This window comes from Phyllostomus discolor, chromosome 12 (assembly GCF_004126475.2).
Source record: "Phyllostomus discolor isolate MPI-MPIP mPhyDis1 chromosome 12, mPhyDis1.pri.v3, whole genome shotgun sequence".
Lineage (NCBI taxonomy): Eukaryota > Metazoa > Chordata > Mammalia > Chiroptera > Phyllostomidae > Phyllostomus > Phyllostomus discolor.
This window is the reverse complement of record NC_040914.2, coordinates 2,765,499-2,778,067: the sequence shown is the minus strand read 5'-3', so window position 1 is coordinate 2,778,067 and position 12,569 is coordinate 2,765,499. Positions and strand designations below refer to the sequence as shown.

At 44.3% G+C, this 12,569-nt stretch overlaps 1 long non-coding RNA gene across 1 annotated transcript; it reads left to right on the top strand.

Moving 5' to 3' along the window:
* The first annotated feature begins 2,632 nt into the window (after positions 1-2,632).
* On the top strand, positions 2,633-4,245 carry LOC118497496. Its single transcript, XR_004900020.1, has 3 exons — positions 2,633-2,862; positions 3,863-3,950; positions 4,080-4,245. It is a non-coding gene; the product is annotated as an uncharacterized LOC118497496 (long non-coding RNA).
* The last annotated feature ends 8,324 nt before the right edge of the window (positions 4,246-12,569 follow it).

Sequence of the window (12,569 nt, the reverse complement as noted above, 5' to 3'; positions counted from 1 at the left end):
TAAATATCTTATCATTTCATGTGCTAGTTATTCCCCGGTAAAGCTGAAGTTTACATGGTCTGTGTGTCTGAGATGCATAGGCTGCATGTCTCCCTTAGGTGCAGTCATGGACTTTCTGAGTTGGACCAGGTCTCAGGGGCCAGGCACACAGCCCCAGGCTCCTCCACAGCTTCCAGGGCCAGGCTGTCCCTGGAGTCCCCGCCAATGGGGAGGGCAAGGCTGCAGGACAACATGTGTCCCATCACTGTACAAGGTCAACACTTGGAAACCAACTTGGAGTTTGAGGAGACTGATTTTACAAGCCTGGAAATCAGGTGCCAGGCATCGTAATAGACTTGATGCACTGGAGGGAAAGAAACAGGAGAAAACACAGGTAACAAATGAGACCATTAAAGGCTGGAAAGGTTTCTTCAAGGACAATGTCAAAACAGATGAAAAGTGTGAAGAGAACGTGAAAGTTTTGCACAGTAGAAGTAAAAAGTGTCTATGTGACAGAACATAAAAAGTAAAAAATTAAGTTAAAAAGACAGATGACAGATTGGGGGAAATATCTGCAATTTCTACAACAAAAAGAGAAAGCTCTCCATTCTAGATACCTGCATGAAGCCACAGTGAGAGGCGCATTGCTGCTGCTTCTGGTCAAGATGGAATCACAGAGTCCAGGTTACTTGCCCAGCTTAAACACGTTTATCAAAAGGGGGAAGTATGTAAAATGACACTTTTTAGTTATTTGGAGAGAGAGAGGCAATACCTGAGGGTGTCTAGCTCACTGCCCAGAGAGGGTCCACATCACAGTACAGGGATGAGGACTGTCTCTGAGCCGAAGGGGCATGGCAGTGGGCATTCGCAGGATAGAGAGCCAGAGAGGAGCAAGGCGCAGAGGGCATCCCAGACTTCCACTGAATGCTGGTCAGTGCATGTGGGGAGGTGGGAACTGGGGTCTGGGTACTTAGGCTAATGGGCACTCTGCTCATCCTCACAGTGAACCTTCTAAGGTGCTCTGCACAGCTTTCATCCTTTACCTGGTGAAAATGGAAATGAGCATAAAGAAATGCTCCCTGCAGGCTTCCTGACTCAGGCCCAGAGACGTGGCCACTGTCATTCGCATTCCAGCCTTCCATCGGTGAGAATCCAGGCACATGCCACACTCAACGGCAGCAACAGCTGGAGATGACTTGTCCTGGGCATGAAGCAGCCACTTTCAAAAGCAAATTTGGGGAAGGACAGATTTGGTGCAGGGTCAGCTTAATGCTGCAGGTCGTGCTTAAGGAGGACACTGTCCCTATTGTCTATTACCAAGGGACTTTAGGCTAGGCACTACTTGCTTGTCAGGGAGATAGGAGAGCTTTCCTTTTTTCCTTGGGGTAAGGGCAATTAACTAGCACAAATGGAGACCCAGATTACCCAGCGGTAATCTGGGTCTTGTACTGGACTGTGAAAGGAGTCTAGCAAATGGTGCTGTCCTTTCACATGAGACCAGTTACCCTTTCATTGGGAGCATGGCCCTAATGCTCCCGCCTGCCCAACTGTGGGGAAGGATGAGGTCCGTTTCTTTCTGTGCAACGGCCATCTGGTTTAATGCTTATTGAAGTACATATAAAACTTTTTTCTTCATTTGTACATTTGTGGAGGTGTTTTCTGGGTTGGCAGCTGACTGACTATATTTTAATCCTGCCCCCCTCCCCAGCTTTTAAGAAACAATTGGCCATAAACACGGTTGTATTATTTCACTACAAAGAAGTGTCCTTACGATGTCCTTCTCGAAAACTGACACTATTACCTAACACAAGCACAGTTCTCCTGGGAGTGAGACCCCAAGTATTTATTTCATTTTTAAGTTGTATTTTCGGTTTTTCTTTTTTTACAGTATTTAAAGCATTAGGTGTGTAAACTAGAAGACGTTTATGTTTCTAAGATCCTTTCCTTCCTTGGAGTAATCATATGCACATGGATAATACTATCTTATGTCATGGCTCGGCATTTCCTGTTTCGTAGTATTTTAGTGAACCTCTAGCGTTAGTGGACGTGACACAGTCCTCCCTTCGCCTCACCCTGTTGTCAGGGAACCTCGCTTGTAACAGGGAAGGTTCTCAGGGCAAGGAAAGGACTCAGGACTGCAGGACGCAGTCACACAGACAACACCTTTCCTTGATCCCTAACAGGAGTGAGAACTAACCGGGAAGGGTGGGTGGGTTCCCTGGGCAGAGGGCCAGTCCTCTCCACTCAGCACCACCTAAAGGCTTGACCGAAGCGGATTCAGTTAAGACGCCCCCCGCGGGGAAGCAAAGTCCTGGTGCTCTTCCGGTTTCCCTCCGTGGTGCCTGGAATGCAGCAGCCGGGTCCTTCTGCGCGCGTGCACCTCCGTCCCGGTGCGCGTTGGCGCACGCGCATTGCCTCCGCAACGCGCGGTGGCTTCCAGTCCTGCGCGGTTCCGCAGGCTTTCGCCGTGTTGAGGGTGGATGCTCTAGTCCTCCTGGCTGGCTGCTGTCGGGTTGGGTCTCCACCACAAGAGAGCGTGGCTGTGCTGGCAAGGGTTTGCGCACGAGCGGGCGGAGCGTGGAGCGGGGACCTCCGAGCACCACCGGAAGGCTCCTAGTAGCAAGCGGCAGCGGCGGCCGACGACCAGGCCTAGCCCATTGCATCGCTGTGTCCCTATCCGCAGAGGCATGGGGAATAGTTTAGGCCCCCGCAGCAGCGGGGTTCTGCGGTTCCCCAAAGTGAGTTGTTGGGCTAGATCCGGCTGGTTGCAGAGTCTTGGGAGGCGCAGAGGTGAGGATCCCACGAGCGAAGCAGCAGGAGAGCAGCCCGGTCAGGGTCAGGGTGAGGCGCGGGCCTTGGGGCACATAAGCGACATCTGAAAGGGTAAGTCCAGCGTTTGCAGCCTTAGGTCTGTTTCTTGACCTTCCCGCCCAGCGGTTGTGCAGGGCTGGAGTGACTAGCCCCGGACGGAGGACAGGAGAGTGTGTCCTGCCTTCTGTAGCATTTGACCTGTTTTGGGAGTCGGCGTGTCTAGGCCGGGGGTGCGGGCAGGCTTCTGTGGAATGGGCGCTCGTTCTCCTGGGACTTTGTGACTTCTCGGTGTCCTGGGGGACTAAGGTGGGGGCGATCACAGCCTAGGCTGTGGAGGTGCCGTGTCACCTCCTACCTGTACACCCTTATACTCACTCTCCGCCTCTGGCCCTCCCCGAGTTCCAAATGTGACTCTGAATGTCCATTGGCACCTTTGTTCTCTGATCTCTGTGTGTGCTGATCCCCCTTGGCTCTGCCCTGGGCAGGGGAGGATAGGTCTCAAGGGTCACCCCCTGCTTCATCTGTGACAGAGGAAAGGATTGGGCCTGAGAAGGGTGGTGACTGTCCAGGTGTCTGGGCCTGTAGGTGAGATTGCTAACAGGACTCAGACTCCAGGCCAAGTGTTGTGTCCCCTGTATTACCGTTTTCTTTTTTTTTTTTTAAAGTATAATTTTTTTAAAATTTTATTTATTTTTAGAGAGGGAAGGGAGGGAGATAGAGAGAGAGAGAGAGAGAGACAGAGAAACTTCAATGTGCGGTTGCTGGGGGTTATGGCCTGCAACCCAGGCATGTACCCTGGCTGGGAATGGAACCTGGGACACTTTGGTTCCCAGCCCGCGCTCAATCCACTGAGCTACGCCAGCCAGGGCTGTATTACCGTTTTCTTAATACGAGATTAAGGGAGCGGTAACCAGTTTAGTTGGTAAACAAAACCATACCTTGATGCACATTTAGCCCAGGTTGGAGGAGCTCACTTCTGCGTTGCCATGATTCTTTGCGGTTTAGCAGTAGAAAGAAACAGTAAGAGAGTATTCCAGCAGAGTAACGGGAATCTGTTTCACCTTGTATTTAGTGGTGGCCAACTGTTTGAAAAAGGACACTCACCAAAGAGAGCAACCTGTCCAATTGCCTCAGATCCTTTTGGTATTACAATGGTTCAGGTGTGTAACTCTCTTCTGTCTCCATTGTAGGCCCTTCTGAGTGTTCACAGGGTGTCATTTTACTGAGCTTTCTTTGCTGATTCCTATGCAAGAGGTTCATGGCTTCATTACTTGTTCCTTCTCCCCTAGGTGTGCTGTTAACAATCTCTACACTTTTTCCAAGAGCAGCAGAAAATGCATGGATCCTGGGTGAGTTTTCCCAGTTTGCGTTGTGATGCATTTCAGGAGGTTCAGAGGGGCCCATACATAAAAATGGGAACCTAGAAATAGATAAATGGCCTTATATAAAATGTAGTTTAATGATGTGTGTAGTTTAATAATGAATGTGATGATTCTGGTTAGCAACCAGAATCTTTGTCAGATTCCCCTATGAAGTTAGTATGATCCTTTAGGGCTACTGCAGTTGAGCTGCAAATATGACCAATGTCCTTGACAGTCACAAAAAGGAAGATGCCATCTGTGATGTGCTTTGTAGAGGCTGTAAGAAGAGGAAATATTTTTGTTACTTGTGGGTTGTAAAGATTTCTGAGGACTTGGAAAGTCTTCATTAATAAAATTGGTAGAATATGAATAGTTTTTGTCATAACAACCAGTAAGTCATTACTGTGTGTGGCTTATACTCGCTTTTGTAAGCGGAGCTCCTCCTGCCCAGGGAGAACTTGGTGCTTATGATTGTTCCAGGCACCAAAACCTTGTCATCCACATAGACACGTTTCCCTGTATACTGTTTAGTCCAGAGATAAAAACATACTCTAGTAAAGATGTCTTCACTTCCCATTCCTACTTCAGTTCTCTTTGTCTCGGCTTTGTCCTCACTGCTTTCCCGCATCTGTTGGCAAAAGTCGGCCTTGACCTGATTATACTCAAATCCAGTGGGCATTCAGTACTTTCTTCATGTGACCAACCATCTGTCTTTGCTATTTTTTACTTCTAACCTGATATTTTCTTTATTTGCTTGAGTTTAAAATTTTTCCCTCTCTGTATTTCTGTCCGTATGTTTGTATGATATGGAGTCTTTGAAAAATTGGTGGGGACAACCCACACTATCATTCTTTCTTATATAATGTCCAATGTTCATAGGTTCATAATTTGTTTCTTTCTTTCTTCTGTCCCTCACTTTTTTCCTCTTTCTGGTCTCATTCTGTCTCTTTCTTTTGCTTAGTGATTCCCTGACTGTAATATCTAGTAAATGTTTCTTGTTACAGAATATGGTGTTTGTAACAACTTGTGGAAGCTGGAAATCATGGGTGTTTAGTGTTGAGATTTTGTGGAAATTATAAGTTAATCAATTGGATTGGCCAAAAATTTGTGTTTTTTTTCATGTGATGGCTCTAGAAGAATTTAGTTGTCTTTAACATCACTCTAAAATGATTTTGGTACATTATTGTGATAGCTGTCATATTAGCTCACATTGAAATGAAACATCACAATTGGTGAATTTTTGTGTAACAATTTTATTGAAGATGGAAGAAAATATGTAACATTTTCAAAGTAATATCCTTTACTATTTCAATAAAGGTAAAAACACAACTGAAATACATTAAAAGATTTGTGCAGTTTATGGAGAAGGTGGTGTAACTGATGAAATGTTTCAAAGGTGGTTTGTGAAGTTTCATGCTGGAGTTTTCTCGATGGACAATGATCCACAGTCAGGTGGACTAGTTGAAGTTGATAGCATTCAAATAGAGACTTTAATTTGGCAATAGTCAATATTATATCATGCAGGAGTTTGCTAACATACCTAAAATATCCAAATCAAATTTTTTTGTGAAAATGAAATATTTGTATTTTATTTTAAAGGAAAAAACCACATGAAATTTTCAATCACCTATTTAATATCACCCAACATTTACTTCATTACAGTAGCAGACACCATGAACATCAACTATGGATTATAGAGTTCTGGACAAGATGGAGGCATAGGCAGAAGTGCTTCTTCACTCCCTTGCACAACCAAAAGAAGGATAATAACCAATTTAAAAACAAAAAACAACCAGAACTGCCAGAAAGTCAACCTGCATGGAAGTCCAAGAACCAAGGAGTTAAAGAAACATTCATCTGGACTGGTAAGAGGCAGATATGGGGGCAGAGAGGATGCATGGCAAGGAGGGTGCAGACTGTGTGATCCGACATTTGCGTGTGGATAAGCCGGGAGGAACAATGGGGGAGTGAGACAGGCCACAAAACCCAGGGTTTCAGCATAGGAAACTAAAGACTCAAAACCTCTGACTGTAAAAATCTGTGGGGGTTGCCATGGTGGGGGAAATTCCCAGTCTCACAGGAGAGTTGGTTGGTGAGGTCTGCAAGGGCCTAGAACGTACATAAATCCACCCACCTGTGAATCATCACCTGAAAGGACACAATCCTCTTGTGGGAAGTGACGGAAACTGGGGTGAGAACTGAGCAAGTGGCATAGTTCCCTCTCTGACCTCTCTCCCACAGACAGTGCCACTATGCAAAGAAGAGGTTTCTCCACCCTGGCGAATACTTAAGGCTCTGCTCCTCACAAGATAACAGGTGCACTGAGAGAAAGAAATATGGCCCAAATGAAAGAACAGTTCGAAACTCCAGAAAAGAACTAAGCGTTGAGGAGACAGATACCATACCTGATGCAGAATTCAAAACACTGGTAATCAAGGTGCTTACAGAATTCATTGAGCTTGGTCACAAAATGAAGGAAGAAATGTAGGCTATACAAAGTGAAATAAAGGAAAATATACAGGGAACCATGAGTGAAGGGAAGGAAACCGGGACTCAAATCAATGGTTTGGAGCAAAAGGAAGAAATAAACATCCAACTGGGACAGAATGAGAAACAAGAATTCAAACAAACAAACAAACAAACAAGGAGAGGCTTAGCAACACACCAAGACACATCATAATTAAGTTACCCAAGATTAAAGATAAGGGGAGAACCTTAAAAGCAGCAAGAGGAAGGGAGAGAGTTACCTACAAAGGAGTTCTCATAAGCTATAAGCTATAAGCTGATAAGCTGATTTCTCAAAAGAAACCTTACAGGCAAGAAAGGCTGGAAAGAAGAATTTGGAGTCAACCCTGGCTGGTGTGGCTCAGTGCATTGAGGGCTGGCCTATGACAAAGGGTCACCAGTTAGATTCCCAGTCAGGGCACATGCATGGGTTGTGGGCCAGGTCCTCAGTAGGGGGGCCTGTGAGAGGCAACCACACATTGATGTCTCTCTTCCTCTCTTACTCCCCCCTTCTCTTCTCTAAAAGTAAATAAATAAAGTCTTTTTTTAAAAAGAAGTATTTGATGTCATGAAAGGCAAGGACCTAAATCCAAGATCCAGCAAAAGAATCATTTAGAATGGAAGGGTAGATAAAGTGCTTCCCAGATAAGGTAAAGTTAAAGGCATTCATCATCACCAAGCCCTTATTTATGTGAAATGTTAAAGGCACTTACATAAGAAGTAGAAGAAGATCAAAAACTGTGAACAGTAAAATGACAAACTCAAACTATCAACACTGAACCTGAAAACAAAAACTAAGCTAACGACCTGAACAGGGACAAAATCACAAAAGCAGAGATCACATGGAGGGTTTATCATTGCGGACAGGGAGGGGGAGAATAGGGGGAAAGGTACAGGGAATAAGAGCCATAATTAGTTGGTACAAAATAGACAGGGGAGGTAAAGAATAGTATAGGAAATGGAAAAGCCAAGGAACATATGTGTACCTATAGACATGAACTAAGGCAGGGGTGGGAATGCTGGAGGGTGGGATGGTGGTGCTGGGAGGAGGGGGAGAAGGGGAGAAAAAATTGGGACAACTGTAATAGCATAATAAAATATACTTTAAAAATCAATGGATCATAAATTAATTTGACTTAAAATGCTGTTCTATTCTCAGACCACCATCTTAATGTCATAATTGATATTTTTGACATAGCGCTGGTAGTAATAACACTAAAATTCGGTGTGGAGGATCTCTCTTCTCTCCCTTTATGGGTGTCAGTGTCCTTATTTTTCAGCCCATCAAAGGATATTAGATGTCAGGATCTTTAGATACGAGAAACATGTCTGTCCTGGGAACAAACTCTGGGGTGCTTCCAGAGGGTTCCCTTCCTCTGGATTCTGGGCCCACAGCCTGATTGGATGAGCAGATAGCTGATAGTAAGTGGGACATGAAGCTGTGAGCCTCCTGTGATGCCCTCAGCTAAGAGGGCTGCCTGTGGGCCTGCCCTTCCCTCCAGCCGGGCACTGTGCTCCAGGCCTTGGGTTCCGTGTTCCCTTCAGTGTTGATCCCCCACCACCCCGTTCCTAGTCATTGCTCTGTTATTATGCAGAGTCGTCAGCAACACTTCTTGAGTGCTCCAAGTTTTCCCAGTCCCAACTGCCTTCCTAGCTGGTCTTTCTCAGTGCCCCTGTTCAGGGGGCTGTGAAGGCTCCCGTTAATGCTGAGGTCCCCCAGGAGCAGCAGAGTCACAGGGAGCAGCCTGCTCGTCCACCACCCTGGTGGGATGTGGCAGGGATTATTAGCACCCAGGACTGGGGATCAAGAACAGAGTAAGAAAGACATGGTGACCCCATTCTCTTTGGCCTAAAGTTGACCTGTTGACCTCTTAAGATGAGCCTTATGTGTTCATCTTAAACCCATCTTAGAAGATTTTGGTTTCCACATCCTTTATCACTTTCTACCCAGTTCCCCATTGAAAGGAGACTAAGGGGTGTCTTCTTACCAAGTACTCACCCAGGAACTGAGGCTGCGCTGCTCCATGGAAGCATCTGTGGTTCTGAACCGAGAAGCAGGCAGGCAGCAGAGTGGGGTTTTGCTGTGGGCCAGGCTGCCGTCTGTGCACTGAAGTGCTACGAGCTCTTTCTAGGTCTGGGGGCTACTTGATGTCACTTTCTGTATTCCATCTTTTCCATGGATTTGGCCATTTGGATCATTTGATTGGTTAGTGTTTCTGAGTTAGAATTTGCTCACTTTGGGGGCAATTTCCTGTAATAAGGCTCTTAAGTTCTTCAGGGGCCTTCTTCTGTGCACAGTTCTTGGTGGCTCAGCTGTGTTTTCCAAGCTCTTGCACCCAGCCACCTGCTTCAGTAGCCTTAGAGAGGTTCTTGTTGGGACCCCTATAACCTGCCACATTTCAGCCCCTGTTCTGCCAAGTCGTAGCACTCCTGACTTCACCCAAGCCCCCCAACTGTCTGCTGCTCTCCCCGGCCCTGGGCCCCACTGCAAGGCTTTTCTGCTCAGGACCTGTGGCTGCTCCTTCCCCTGCACATTGGGACTTTGGTTTCTTCTCTTTCCTCGGCTTCACATCCCACTAATCCAGGAAGATGTGTGTCTCTCCAGAGGAAGTGAGTCAAGGAGATGCAAGTGGTCATGTCTCCTGGAAATGTAACCCTTCCTGTCCTTATATCTCATTGGCAAGAACAATGCCTCTATGATACCTGCAAGTCTCAGAGTTTCACAGGTAGGAAGCTGGATGCTACCCCACTCCCCTCCCCACTTTATCCTATGGGAGCCTCCATGGTCCTGGGTCCACTCTGGGTTCCTCTGTTATTTGTCCAGACCTCAGTGTCTTAAATCTCACCAGGGCATAGAGTTGGGAGAATTCACCCTTGCTGTTGGAATTGGTGTTAGTGTCAGAACCAAACTGTTGCTAAGATAATCTCTGCATACATTTCATAGCTCTTGAGGGCAGCCAGCTGGATTTTTTTAGTTTTATTTTTTAAAGAGAAGGGAAGTGAGGGAGAAAGAGATGGAGAGAGAGATATGTCAATCAGTTGCCTCTCGCACAACCCCAACTAGGGACCTGGCCTGCAACCCAATCATGTGCCTTGACTGGGAATTGAACCAGTGACCTTTTGGTGCGCAGTCTGGCACTCATTTGGGACTCATTGAGACACACCAGCCAGGGTGGCCAGCTGGATTTTATGAGTATCTAATATGACAAGTTCTTCTCTTTGATAAGTGCTATTTACTTTTGTTAAGCTGTTTGATGATATTATCTTAAAGCATGAAGATTGTTTTCTCTTTAAGAGTTTTGAGCAGTCAAACAGCACTGTGAGGGAGGTAGGTGCTCATGCCTGTGGGGCATTAGTGCCTCTGACACCCAGAGGACAGTACACGTGGTAAGTAAGACCCCTACAGAGCTTGTCTCAGCTGTAGGTGGAGGGACCAGTTCTAAGGAAATATTTGTTAAATAAAAACAAATGACTGTCCTGATAAAAACACTAACAACCTAGAAATAGAATAAAACTGTCTCGACATAGTAAAAGTCATATATGGAAAACCTACAGTGAGCATCATACTCAGTGGTGAAAGACAGAACTCTTTTCCTGTTCTAAGAACAGGAACAAGACAAAGATGCCCTCTTTCACCAGCTCTGTTCAACAGAGTACTGGAAGAACTGACCAGAGCAAGTAAGCAAGAAAGAGAAATTAAAGGAATCCAAATCATAAAGGAAGAAGTAAAGTGATCTCTATTTACAGATGATACAATGCTATATATAAAAAAATCCTGAAGATTTCACAAAAATATGTTAGAACTAATAAATGAATTCAGCAAAGTAGGTGGGTAGAAAGTCAACACAGAAAAATCAGTTGCATTTTTGTACACTAACAGTGAACGACCCAAAAGGAAATTAAGAAAGGAATTCCATTTACAAAAGCATCAAAAAATAAAATACTTAGGAATACACCTAACCAGAGAGGTGAAAGACATGTATGCTGGAAACTACAAATTGTTGCTGAAAGAAATGAAAGAAGACAAAAGTAAATGGAAAGACACCCGTGTTTATGGATTCGAAGACTTAATATTATTAACATGTTAACAATCTTACCCACCAAAGTAATCTACATAATCAATCAACATAACCCCTATGAAATTCCCACTGATGTCTTTTGCAAAAAATAGAAAAACCCATCCTAAAATTGATATGGGATTTCAAGGGATGCTGTGTAACTAAAACAATATTAAAAAAAAAAAACAAAACCCAAAGCTGAAGCTGACATATTTCCTGATTTCAAGACTTACTGTAAAACTACAGAAACCAAAATAGTGTGGTCCACTCATAAAGACTGACATACAGACCAGTGGAATAGGGAGCCCAGGAAAAACCCTTGCATATCTGGTTAAACAATTTTTAAAGCCGTTCAGGGGGAAAATGGCAGTCTTTTTGACCAGTGATGCTAGGGAAATGGTACTCACATGCAAAAGTTTGAAGTTGGGCCCTTACCTAACACCATAAACAAAAATTAACTCAAAATGAATCGAAGATCTAAGTGTTAGAGCAAAAACTATCAATCTCTTGTAAGAAAACATGGGGGACAACTGCATGACATTGGGTTTGGCAACAATTTCTTGATGATGACACTAAAGATAAGCAACAAAGGAAATAATAGATTAATTGGACTTCATGAAAATTTTAAAAATTGTTCATCAAAACACACAATCAGCAGAGTAAAAAGGAAACTCACATAATGAGAGAAATTACTTGCAAATCATGTCTTTGATAAGAGATCAATATCCAGATATATAGAGAACTTCTAAAACTCAACAACCACAAAAAAAATGAACTGACTCAAAATAGGGCAAGGGAATTGATTAGGTATTTCTCAAAAGAAGATAAATTACCAATAAGCACACAAAAAGATGCTCAACATCAATAAGGATTAGGGAGATGCAAATAAAAACCACTATATAGGTATATTTTTCTGAAAACATACTCAGAATATATATATATATTCAGAAAGTAACAGCATTGGCAAGGATGTGATAAAACTGGAACAATGTACACTGTTGGTGGGAGTGTAAAATTGTGCAGCCATGGTGGAAAACCTGTTCCTCAAAATATTAAAAAAAAAAAAGAATTCCCATATGACCCAGCAATTCAACTACTGGGCACTTGCTGAAAATAATTGAAAGCACAGATGCAAAGAGGTATTTGTACAGCCATGTTCATGGCAGCATTATTCACAATTGCTCAGGTGTTGGAGAAACCCAAGTTTCCACAGGCAGATGAATGGATAGAGCAGATGTGGTCTAGACATCCATCCAATGAACTCTAACTCAGTCTTAATAAGTAAGGAAATTCTGCTACAGCATGGATGACCCTTGAGGACATTATACAAATGAAATAAGCCAGACACAGGAAGACAGGTGTAAAATTCCACTTATGTGACATTCCTAGGACAGTCAAATGCATAAATTCAGGAAGTAGAAGGGTGGTCACCAGGGGTGAGCATCCATCAATGAGGGCGAGGACCGTCAATTAGTGTTTAAGGGGGACGGAACCTCAGTTGGGGAAGAGGAAAAAGTCCTGGAGGCAGATGGGGGTAATAGTAGTACATCATGCATTTTTTTAATGCCTCTGAACTGTACACTTCACGTGGTTATTATGGTAAATTTTTGTGTATTTTACCCCAACTGAAAACATGAAAAGAAATAACCGAGTCATTGGCAGTTATCATGGGTGGGGATCGTTTATGCTCCTGGCTGTCCTCAGCTGTGAGTGCTATGCTGTTTCTGTCTCTTGAGGCCTAGGGAACCTGAGGGTTGGTGTCCAGGGTAGCATGTTGGTGGAGTTCGCCAGTCTTTGGGATGGGGGGATTCTATTGGCTTGTGTTCTACATGTTTTATGAGGTACTTACTATGTG